At 40.0% G+C, this 12,996-nt stretch overlaps 1 long non-coding RNA gene across 1 annotated transcript in view; it reads right to left on the bottom strand.

Annotated features, from left to right (window-relative positions):
• The window catches only part of LOC128092559 (uncharacterized), a 58,935-nt gene extending 52,175 nt beyond the window's left edge, over positions 1–6,760 (bottom strand). Inside the window, exon 1 of the long non-coding RNA XR_008211895.1 lies at positions 5,619–6,760. This is a non-coding gene — a long non-coding RNA (uncharacterized LOC128092559). The remainder of the gene's footprint in view (positions 1–5,618) is intronic.
• Between the last annotated feature and the right edge of the window lie 6,236 nt (positions 6,761–12,996).

The raw sequence follows: 12,996 nt of genomic DNA, 5'->3' as shown, positions 1-12,996 counted from the left end.
TTTTTCTTCATAATAACGGTTTGTGGGGGACCAGTGACATTAGTTAAAATATAGCTAGAAATTCGGCACAGCCTATATCGTTAGATAATTAAAGAAAATATATATCAACACTTACATAAATTATGTCTAATTAAGAAATGTTTTTTTATAAACCACTAATAATTTGCTGCATGCAAAAATATTTCGGTTGATACAACGAAAAAAAATTGTTGAAAAATAGTTGAAAAATATGTACCAGCCAGTTTTCAACAGAATATTCCACAATATTTCAGCTGAAAACAAGAAATTTTCAGTTAATCTTCTGAAAAAAATATCCTAGTAGTCGACTGGTAGAATTTTTTTGGGCCATTTAACCAACAAAAATGGCAATTCCAACTATTTTTTTAGTTAATTTTAGTTACTGGTGGTCAACAATGTTGGGTTAACAAAATCAACAATCGATTGTTGAAAAAAAGCTGTGTAAAAAATTAACCCATACTTTTAGTTAAATTAACCAAGATTTTCTTAAATTGCCCCGGCCGGTCTCTCCGTGTAACAGGGTTTTATGCCTATAAGGTTTAATGAAAGTTTTAAGAGAGTCTTGAAAACCCAATGGCAATGTCATGCCTAACGGTTTTATCGCATGCTTCTTTAAAACCAAGTGTGTTTTAGCTGTCAAGTGCCATTAGGCATGCAAAAAGCCTACTTAAAACCACAAGCTCCTGAAAAAGCTTTTAACATTCCAACGCCCAAGGCTCCAAAAAAGTTGGAACGGTAACTTCAACTCGCTGGTTCTCGGGCATAACTCACCCAATCAAGACAATTCTTTTTTCCAGTGATTTGTTAGGATGTCTAGATGATCCTAAAACTTTACAGAACTCAATTTGATCAAATCTGTAATTTTTGTGATCAAAAACATCGGACCAACTTTTTTTTTCGCGTGTAAAAAATTCCGCGGAGGCTGTCGTTTTAAAAAAGTTGGAACGATGTTTTCGGTCGCAGAAATTACAGATTTGTTTAAATCAAGTTCTGCAAAATTTTGGGATCATCTAGACATTTGACAAATCCCTGGAAACAAGAATCGTCCCGATTGGTTGAGTTATGCCCGAGAACCAGCGAGTTGAAGTTACCGTTCCAACTTTTTTGGGAGGCTTGGGCGTCCGTGTAAGTTGGGCATGCGTTGGGCGTTCCAGTGTTAACGTGGCCAATTAGCAGTGCATAAATATGGCGCTAAACGCGTGTGAAATAAATAGAGAACTGAGAAATTTGATTTAAATTTGACGAAAACACTCATTTATGTTGAATTTCTGATATAGATGTTAAAAAATAATTTCAACATTTTTTTTCGAAGAATTGCAATAAAATATTTTTTAACATTAAAAATTATGATTACAAAATAATGATTTTTTATGAAGCGAGTTGATTTTTTTTGGCTTTATCTCCCCTACATTTATCAGTAAAATTTCAACCGCAGCTGAATTTGAGCCACCAATTGCGAGAAATAAGTTTTCAAATTACTTGATTACCTCCAATATCTTTTATTTACCATCGCCATTTTTGCAAACCATCTCCATTTTATCATTTGGGAAGACAAAAACTTATTTTTTGCCAAAATAAAACCTATTTGGCATAAGACGTTTGAAGACGTATGAAATGTAATTTTTCCTTAACTCCTGACTAGGTTTTAACAAAGGTTTTATCAAGGCTTTGAGGATGTTGTTAGGATTCAGTTGTAAAGCCTTGAACTCCTATGTACACAGAAAAAAATATGTAAATTTACACAGCACGTAATTGCTGTTTCTTATGTAAACTCACTCAATGTAATGTTGAAATATGATGTAATGAGCAAAAAGTAATGGAAATTACTCCGATGTAAATCTAAATCTAATGTAAATCATGAATCTAATGGAAACGTTGAGCATGGAAACTCAAATCTGATGAATTTCTACCCGCGTTCGGCTTCCTGTAAATTCCTATTTAATGTAAATCATATATCCAATGTATTTCTGCCAAACGTTGACTTCAAAACTACCCGAACTAAAAATAGTTATGTTTGGTTCTCTTTCTATCGCTCTCATCCTTCGCTGGCTCACTGCCTGTGCCTCGACCTGAGCAAGTTGATGCTTTAGCCGCTTGTTCATAAAATGCGAAGATGGCTCAGTCGGCAGCGGGTAGCAGCAGTAACACCGAACATCCTACCCGTCGTCTGTTCGATTCCAGTCCAGCGTTATTCCACTTGGCCGTCGACGAGAAAGCGTCCCCTACCTGTGAAACAACTTTTTAGAATCAGAATTTCCTTTTGCTGCCCGCTTCAATAATTTTAAAATAGAACATAGGCCACACCCTTTTCCTACTGCAATCCAAGTCGAGCTTCTCATTCCCATTGGCCAATCAGAATTAGTTGATTTGAAATAATGTAAATTCCAAAACTAATGTAAATTTTCAAAACTAATGTAAATTTCCAATGAATCTAATGTAAATTTCCAATGGATCTAATGGAAATATACATCATTTATCATGATACCTTTTGGTACATGATAAATAATGTAAATTTACAGAAATATTTTTTTCTGTGTAGGTTTTATAAATAGGCCGTGACAACCTTCTGTGGAGGTCCTTTTGGGTTTTGAGTGAGGTTTATCGGGGTTACGGGAGCGAATGACCCATAGGGTTAAAGTTCCCCTAATAAAATCAACAACAACAACAACAACTTATCGGGGTTCTGGGGAGGCTGTTACGACTTAGTGGTTTTAATGTTGGTTTTGGATGATAGGTTTTATAGCGGTTGTGACAGCTTTGTTAAAGCCAAAAACGTTACTTGGGAGGGAGACTACACAGAAAAAAATATTTCTGTAAATTTACATTATTTATCATGTACCAAAAGGTATCATGATAAATGATGTATATTTCCATTAGATCCATTGGAAATTTACATTAGATTCATTGGAAATTTACATTAGTTTTGAAAATTTACATTAGTTTTGGAATTTACATTAGTTTTGGAATTTACATTATTTCAAATCAACTAATTCTGATTGGCCAATGGGAATGAGAAGCTCGACTTTGATTGCAGTAGGAAAAGGGTGTGGCCTAAGCGGGCAGCAAAAGGAAATTCTGATTCTAAAAAGTTGTTTCACAGGTAGGGGACGCTTTCTCATCGACGGCCAAGTGGAATAACGCTGGACTGGAATCGAACAGACGACGGGTAGGATGTTCGGTGTTACTGCTGCTACCCGCTGCCGACTGAGCCAGCTTCGCATTTTATAATCGAGCGGCTAAAGCATCAACTTGTTCAGGTCGAGGCACAGGCAGTGAGCCAGCGAAGTATGAGAGCGATAGAAAGAGAACCAAACATAACTATTTTTAGTTCGGGTAGTTTTGAAGTCAACGTTTGGCAGAAATACATTGGATATATGATTTACATTAAATAGGAATTTACAGGAAGCCGAACGCGGGTAGAAATTCATCAGATTTGAGTTTCCATGCTCAACGTTTCCATTAGATTCATGATTTACATTAGATTTAGATTTACATCGGAGTAATTTCCATTACTTTTTGCTCATTACATCATATTTCAACATTACATTGTTTGAGTTTGCATAAGAAACAGCAATTACGTGCTGTGTAAATTTACATATTTTTTTCTGTGTACTCCTACACCTGGACTGAGCTAACGACCTAACCTCTACACAGTAAAAAAATATGTAAATTTGGAAGGTGTAATTTTGAAAGGTTGAATATTACTGTTTTTCATGATGTAATTTTAATAATAATAATAGACTTCACACCGTCTTTTCAGACTGAATTTACTAACCAACGGGGCAAACACAGAACACCCAGAGGAGATGGGCGGGAATCGTACCCGGGCCCCTTAGCACACATGAGGGATCGGCAGCCGAAGCCGCTAATCACCGCGCCACGGGGTCCTCAATTTTACCTCAAAAAAAAAAAAAAAAGTATAAACATTGAAATAACGAGCCATGGTGTCAACATTTGAATGACAAAAGGATTGTAAAATGCATAATACAGCTGTCTTGTTATTCGGCAATCATAAGTTTCCAAAATTTCTAAGTATTGACGAAAAAAATCTGTTGTGCAAAAAAAAAAGTGTCTGCGGTACTGTACGTCGGAATTTCGAAAAATTCTAAATATTTTTAAACGAGCCCAAAAATACCAAATATGATGATCAATGCAGAAAAAACCATTGTAGACCGTCTTGAGTAGATTAGACTTCTATTTTCAGAAAAAAATGCAGTTTTTGGAAAAAAATTGTTTGCCCCCTGATTTTTCGGACCAATTTTGAAGGGAGGGGGGCGACATAAACTTTGAAAAATATTTGCAACGGCCTTATGTACACAAAGAATTTTAGAGCGCCCGCCGCGGGATTCGAACCGGCGACCTCTGGATTGTGAGTCCAGTGCGCGGTCCGATTGATCCACACGTACGTCTTATATACTCCTTAATTTTTTTCAAGTATGTAAGCCGATTTCTTTTCATCGTATTGCTAATAACTCATCTGAATCAACTCGGATCTACTTGCACCCTTCGACAAAGTTGTAGGGAATTGAATTTCCTGCAAGAATCTCACACTTGAACAAATTTGGGCGAGACCTACGCCACCTGCTGCCAAAATTCTGAAGCGATGTTTTTCTCCATACATTTTCGCGATTTTCCCCATATAAACTTTTACGATAAAAAGCGACCCTTTAACCTTAATCGATTTGGTTCAAAATTGGCACAGTAACTTATTATGGCCTAAAGAATCGAGCCAGGAGGTATCTCTTGAGATTTTCCAAAATTTTCAATTTTCTTTTCTCCTTAGTGCGCATGGTAGCTTAAGATGATTCGATAGCATTTATACCCGAAATTTACAGGAGCTCAGGAAGCCCAAATATATTTTTACAAAAAATCATAAATTTGCACAAAAAAAAGAATCATCATAAAATACCATGCGCACCCACTTTTATCTATGGGGACACAGAGCCATCATAAGGGGATGTGCATGGTTGCTTATAAAAAGGTGTGCATCTTTGTTTTTGTTTTTGTTTTCGTTTTTTCTTCTTTTTTTTAATTTGTAATTTGTTGTTGTTCAAGATGATTTCAATCTTATCTAATCTAATCTAGCACTTGGTTTTTTTCAGGATGATTTCATAGCATTTATATTGGTATGGAATTCAATAAAATTCAATTCTGTCGATTTTAGCGTGTTCAATACACCCAAATCTATCATACCTTCATTGAACTGAATCGATTACAGACATCAACTTAAAAAAAGGTCGAGTTGTGTAATTGTTGTCTTTTAAACTTAGCAGAAATATTCAAAATACATTTCTTTCTATTTATTTGGCTTTTTAGGCTTGGCAGTGTAATACATTTTTCTTGAGTGTTAAAAATTAAATAGGGTAGTCCCATTTTTCTGGCGTTGAGAACGTTTTTTCAAAAAAAAAGGACAAAATTTAATATATTTTATGAATCCCGTTTTTGCATGTTTGGGTACTTATGTAAGTATGAGGGCTTTGATAAACCAGGTATTTTTACACGAAAAATAGTAGCAGTTAACAAAACATCAGTTGAATATTTAAATTTAGAACTACCGATCTCCCATATAAAATCTCGTAAAATACTTTTTCATATCTTACCGTTGGTCCCTGCAGCTATCCACGCACAATCTTTTCCGATAATGGTGATTACATTGGCTTTCTATAATTTATGATTGTTAATTAGTAAAAATATCATCGTTGCCTTGTGTCTTCGTCAGTGCTGTAAGTGAGTTCAGCGATAAACCAATTATTCACTCGTTAGCAGTATAATTTCAAATTAACACATGATTGCGTTTGTACTTTGCACTGGTCGACCAGATGATGCACATTGAGCTTCTCACATCTCTGTTTACCACCAATCACACTGTGTGCCGAAGCGGAGGCACGCTGCATGTGCAATCATAAAAATCCAATTGATTTGATAGCAGATGTCCTCCCATACCCTCGCAGCACCCACTATTCACTTTGTGTTACTACGATATGACACTCCCCTGTTTGGCGCCAGGCCACGCATTCCGTGGCAGGCTGTTGATGCGATTTTCTATGTCATTTTCCGAACACCCACCCCACCATTGGTGGAAAACACTTCCTTCGCTCTCTATTTAAATTGAGTTGATTTACACAAATTTGTTTCGCGCGCGCACGTTTTGTTGATGTTGAGAGTCCGACAAAAATGTACCGTCGAAAGCGAAATTAATCCTGTGCAAACAGCCAGAGCCAAAGAACAAACAGTTTTTCCCAAACGGCGAACACCTTTTGCTCCCACACACTAACAGCAAGAGTTGGGAAAATGCGCGCCTACAACAAAAAAAGGGAGGGAAATGGTTGATGATGGAACACCTGCACACTGCGGTTGTGGAAAATTCGCCAGCTCTTAAAGCTTGGCTGGACACTCCTGCTCGTCACAACTTCAAGAGGGATCCCTCACTTTTAATGTATGGGTTTGGTTTGACTACTTGTTGGTCCCTCGGAAGCACCGAGGCTTAATTAATCATTCCAAGTTCACTCTTTTGTTCCTCGGTGGGAAATTTCAAATGTCCACTGCTGTTACGGTTCCGTTCCGTATGATTGAACCGGAAAGTACGCAAAACTACTCAAAACTACTTGATAGTGTCTAACGAGTGCAAACAGTTCTCGTTCTGGGAATGATCGGTGAGAAACTTGTTGCGCGTTTTTTATTTGCTTGTGGAAACCGTAAAAATCAGCATCCGAATGAGCGGAAAACACCCTGCTCCGTCGAATAGCACGAAACGACTGGAGGACCGGTTCGGTTTTCTGTTTTGGGAAAAACATTTCCTCGTGCGCCACCCGCGCATTGTTGCCATTTCGTTGGACGGAATAGTTTCGCCATCTGTTTTCAATTTCACATTTCTTTGGGAAGAAATTATTATATTTTGTACAGGGAAATCATTTCTATGGAGAATCATGGTACTTTTAGTTCGATTGATATAACGATATCAAGTTATTTTGTTTTCATAAAATCATACCTCAGAATCCTGTTAATGAATGTTCCCCATTCTTGGGTATGTTACTTGAAACATTCTTAAAAACCATAAAAAAATATTTTCGGCTATAGTATCTGTGTGAGACCAGATTCCGCCCGGGAAATCGTCTGCCGAGGATGACCAGTGCGGACTGACATCCGATCTGGCCGAGCGTCGCTCGAGGAAAGAGGACGAGAGCTGGACCTGCTTTGCCAGCTGTCACCGAACCGTTCGCGTGGCTGCGTCCATGCGCTGTCAGCGCTTGGCTGCGTCGAGCCCAGCGTACGAGGGGCTTATTCGACTACATCCAATGGAGTGCGTTCGCATTCACCGCAACAGGGTGTATCACGCCACACATCTCTCCTCTTCTCCATAAAAAAACAAAATCTTACATGTGTTAAGCCACATACTTCTTTTGGTCCACAATCGGCTCGCTCTTTAGCTGCTAGTCCATGACTCGGTCAACTGTTTTCCCATCTCGGCATTAAAGCTTTTCGGCCAATTTTAGAGCAAGCCCAATAATGTAGTGGTAGTTCATGAAATATGCCGCGATATTCAAACCTATCCAATATTTCTCTCAAACTCTCAGTTATACAAGATTAAATAATAAGCATCAGATAAACATCATCAATCTCTTAAAAGATCAAAAAAATTACTACTGCGGGAATGTAAACATACATAATCGGACACCCAAATATTGCTGCCAATCTACATTTCTCTCTCTCTCTCTCGTTCTCTCTCTATCTACATTTCTCTATCTAGCTTTTCTCTCTCTCTTTCTACCTTTCTCTCTCTCTCTCTATCTACCTTTCTCTCTCTCTTCCTTTCTCTCTCTCTACCTTTCTCTATCTCTCTCTCTATCTTCCATTCTCTCTCTCTACCTTTGTCTATCTCTCTCTCTCTCTCTACCTTTGTCTATCGCTATTTCTACATTTCACTCTCCCTACATTTCTCTCTATCTTCCTCTCTATTTCCCTCTCGCTGTTTTTGGTTCCTTCTTTATACAACTATGCTTGTTCTCATAATTCTAACACATATCCTCGAAACGCAATTCTTCGCTACCTTCTAGCCCAAGTTTACGCTTAAAAGTTCACTGCTTAGCGTATTAATAACATCCTATCACAGCTTTATAGTTTATAGCTAAAATAGTAACAACAATAGCGGCATTTCAGATTACCACGTCAAACCGGCCTACCGTGCCAACGCAACTCAATCTTATCTTATAACAATCGCGGCCTTTCAGGCTATTTTCCACGGTGGGCTCATCTGACCCACCGTGCCCAACGCGATAAAATATTCCACTAATCGCGGCCTTCCAGGCTACTTACCACGGCAGGCCCATCTGACCTCCGTACCCAACGCGATTCTTTTTCTTGGAACAATCGCGGCCTTCCAGGCTATTTACCACGGCAGGTCAATCAGACCTACCGTGCCCAACGCGATAACCTGTTCCACTAATCGCGGCCTTCCAGGCTACTTACCACGGTAGGCCCATCTGACCTCCGTGCCCAACGCGATTCTTTTTTTCTTGGAACAATCGCGGCCTTCCAGGCTATTTACCACGGCGGGTCAATCAGACCCACCGTGCCCAACGCGATAACGTGTTCCACCAATCGCGGCCTTCCAGGCTACTTACCACGGCAGGCCCATCTGACCTCCGTGCCCAACGCGATTCTTTTTTTTTTCTTGGAACAATCGCGGCCTTTCAGGCTATTTACCACGGCGGGTCAATCAGACCCACCGTGCCCAACGCGATAACGTGTTCCACCAATCGCGGCCTTCCAGGCTACTTACCACGGTAGGCCCATCTGACCTCCGTGCCCAACGCGATTCTTTTTTTCTTGGAACAATCGCGGCCTTCCAGGCTATTTACCACGGCGGGTCAATCAGACCTACCGTGCCCAACGCGATAACCTGTTCCACTGATCGCGGCCTTCCAGGCTACTTACCACGGCAGGCCCATCTGACCTCCGTGCCCAACGCGATTCTTTTTTTCTTGGAACAATCGCGGCCTTCCAGGCTATTTACCACGGCGGGTCAATCAGACCCACCGTGCCCAACGCGATAACGTGTTCCACCAATCGCGGCCTTCCAGGCTACTTACCACGGCAGGCCCATCTGACCTCCGTGCCCAACGCGATTCTTTTTTTCTTGGAACAATCGCGGCCTTCCAGGCTATTTACCACGGCGGGTCAATCAGACCTACCGTGCCCAACGCGATAACCTATTCCACTGATCGCGGCCTTCCAGGCTACTTACCACGGCAGGCCCATCTGACCTCCGTGCCCAACGCGATTCTTTTTTTCTTGGAACAATCGCGGCCTTCCAGGCTATTTACCACGGCGGGTCAATCAGACCCACCGTGCCCAACGCGATAACGTGTTCCACCAATCGCGGCCTTCCAGGCTACTTACCACGGCAGGCCCATCTGACCTCCGTGCCCAACGCGATTCTTTTTTTCTTGGAACAATCGCGGCCTTCCAGGCTATTTACCACGGCGGGTCAATCAGACCCACCGTGCCCAACGCGAAAACGTGTTCCTCCAATCGCGGCCATCCAGGCTATTTACCACGGCAGGCCCATCTGACCTCCGTGCCCAACGCGATTCTTTTTTTCTTGGAACAATCGCGGCCTTCCAGGCTATTTACCACGGCGGGTCAATCTGACCCACCGTGCCCAACGCGACAAGATGTTCCTCCAATCGCGGCCTTCCAGGCTACTTACCAAGGCAGGCCCATCGGCCCACCGTGCCCAACGCGATTTTCGAAAATGATTTGACTTTCTGTCAAATTCAATTCCACCAAAAAACTTGCTCTAACCATTGAGCAAACTTCCGCACACAACCACAAATCTTTATTTCACCGATTCTTGTCCACTTGCCACACTCTACTTACGATGAAAACAAAATTGCCAAAACCTTCTTCCGACAACTTTCCTCACACACTTCCCTACTTTTCCACTTTCCTTGGCAGACGATTTCCCGCAGATTCTTTTAAATTGCAAATAAAAATGCAACTCCGTCACGGTCGCCAATGTGTGAGACCAGATTCCGCCCGGGAAATCGTCTGCCGAGGATGACCAGTGCGGACTGACATCCGATCTGGCCGAGCGTCGCTCGAGGAAAGAGGACGAGAGCTGGACCTGCTTTGCCAGCTGTCACCGAACCGTTCGCGTGGCTGCGTCCATGCGCTGTCAGCGCTTGGCTGCGTCGAGCCCAGCGTACGAGGGGCTTATTCGACTACATCCAATGGAGTGCGTTCGCATTCACCGCAACAGGGTGTATCACGCCACACAGTATCTTTGGTTCCTAGACCTTTATATGAGCTAAACACATTTTCGGTAGATCTATACAGCAATTCCCCTCGAAAACAGCATGATTCGAGAAAAAAGTTCTCCGATCGGACTCAAAAATTTTCTGGGGGATCCTTGGCCGAAATAATTAGACCCGTATTTTTTTGTTTGGCCATTAGGGTGACCTACGCCGTGTTAGGGTGGTCCGAAAAATGGCAATTTTCGTCGATTTTCGCAAAAACCACTTTTTTCAAAAAATCATATCTCCGCGCCATTTCATCCGATTTAAGCTGTCCTAGACGCAAATGAAAGGTGATTAGTTTGGCTATTTGGGAAAAATAGTAAGAAGTTTCAAAAATCCAGCTTAACATTTGAAAAGGTCGTATGAAAATTTAAATGCTGTTTTGAAGGTCTCGGGACCAAAGAGCCTATATCTGAAAATATTTTTAATCGGATTCCTCGGAAAATTTCACATAATATATCAAAAAATTGTGAAGTTATGTTTTCGTTACGCTGAGATACGATTTTTTGAAAATAAAAACTGGGTTTTTCGACGCGCCACGCGCAAAAATGAAAAAATGACGAAAACGGGAAAAAATCGACTTTTTTCACTAAAACTGTGATAACTTCAAAATTTTAATTAAAATACGCATCTTTTGGTACCCTAAGATGTATAGGTCATCGCTGAAATTTTGAAGTTATCGCAGTTTTAGTGAAAAAAGTCGATTTTTTCCCGTTTTCGTCATTTTCTCATTTTTGCGCGTGGCGCGTCGAAAAACCCAGTTATTATTTTCAAAAAATCGTATCTCAGCGTATCGAAAACATAACTTCACAATTTTTTGATATATTATGTGAAATTTTCCGAGGAATCCGATAAAAATATTTTCAGATATAGGCTCTTTGGTCCCGAGACCTTCAAAACAGCATTTTAAGTTTTCCTACGACCTTTTCAAATGTTAAGCTAGAATTTTGAAACTTCTTACTATTTTTCCCAAATAGCCAATCTAATCACCTTTCTTTTGCGTCTAGGACAGCTTAAATCGGATGAAATGGCGCGGAGATATGATTTTTTGAAAAAAGTGGTTTTAGCGAAAATCGACGAAAATTGCCATTTTTCGGACCACCCTAACACGGCGTAGGTCACCCTAATGGCCAAACAAAAAAATACGGGTCTAATTATTTCGGCCAAGGATCCCCCAGAAAATTTTTGAGCCCAATCGGAGAACTTTTTTTTCGAATCATGCTGTTTTCGTGGGGAATTGCTGTATATGTAGCTTCAGCTATGTTTTTTTAATGCCTTAGTGTTTTCATTCAAAGTCCAACTAATCACCTTATTTTGCAACATGGGAAATTAAAATTTCTTTAGCTGTTCCGGAGATATGTTTTATTTTCAAAAAGGTGGTTTTTGCGATAATGGTAAAAACGCCCTGTAGTTCAAAAGTATATCGGAAAGGACCACCCTAATTGCCAAGCAATGAAATTTAATTATTTTGGGAGCGTTCTTTTACTACGTAACGCAATTTTTTGATTTTTATACCCCCTCCCCGTCATAACAAGATTTCCATACAAATTCAAAAAAAAATTATGGTGCGCAACACTGCCTCCGACCAACTGCGTTACGTAATAAAAGAACGCTCCCTTTGACAAATGAATTCTTATGCCAAATTCTAGGACAAATTGGAGCTCTTTTGATTTTGATCCTGCAGGTTTGACTTTGCAGAATGTACTTATTTTCGTAAATTTGTTTTTTCAAGGAACTTGACTTTTATTTCGCGAGTGATTCAGGAGTTTTTACTTTTAACTTTTCTGTTACTTATTCTTCTTTATTTTTATAAATAAAAATTGATTGTAACGGTAGAGAACATTAATATTCACAAATAACTTATTTTAATGTTTTTAATGTTTCTTATACCGTTTTCACAACAAAAATTAATTTATATATTTTGAACTGGGTGCAGAATAGTGGTTCGAAAAGCGGCCTCAATTTAGAACTGTCAAAGCGGAACCAATTTACTGTTCGAAAAATGCTACCAAAAAGTGGCAAGTATTGTGATCGATTTATAATTTACTTTGTTTTGTCATCACGTGGAAAACATAAAAAGCCTCTTTTGGCCTCCCATCGTTTAGTCTACGAAGAAAAAGCGCGAAGCACTTAATTTTTTCAGCGAAAACTTTAACATCAACAGATCCAAAATGTTTCAAAACAATTCACTTCAGCAGCAAAAAATATGTCACGCTTGAGCTTGAACATAGCCTTCTACTTTGTTTATGTTTACAGCTGTAGTGCAGTTGTATTAGTGGGGAGCAGCGGGGAGCTTTCAAAAATCACGTTACGCATTCTGTCTTTTCAGCACCCAGATTTTGAATATACTCAACCGCCGGTGGTTGGTCACTTTTTCGTTTGGCACTTTTTTAGTTTGTACCGCGTTGGTTGGTCAAAGTCAAACTAAAAAGTGACGAACTGTTACTTTTTACACGGCGCTCACGCACACTATCAAAACAAACGTTTGGAAGTGTGAATGAACTCCGTGTAAAAGGGATGTCAAACTAAAAAGTTACCCCGTTCATTTGACAACAGTTGGTGTCAAACCATCGGGCTTTGAGTGTAGAGGTTTATGCAAGTTTTGATGGAATTTGCCGAGACAAGTAAGTGAGGGATTATTTCTCATATTTTCTAAATAAAAAATAATAAATGTGACGCA

This window comes from Culex pipiens, chromosome 1 (genome assembly GCF_016801865.2).
Source record: "Culex pipiens pallens isolate TS chromosome 1, TS_CPP_V2, whole genome shotgun sequence".
Taxonomy (NCBI): domain Eukaryota; kingdom Metazoa; phylum Arthropoda; class Insecta; order Diptera; family Culicidae; genus Culex; species Culex pipiens.
The sequence above is the reverse complement of the archived record's forward strand: the minus strand, read 5'-3'. Positions and strand labels throughout refer to the sequence as shown.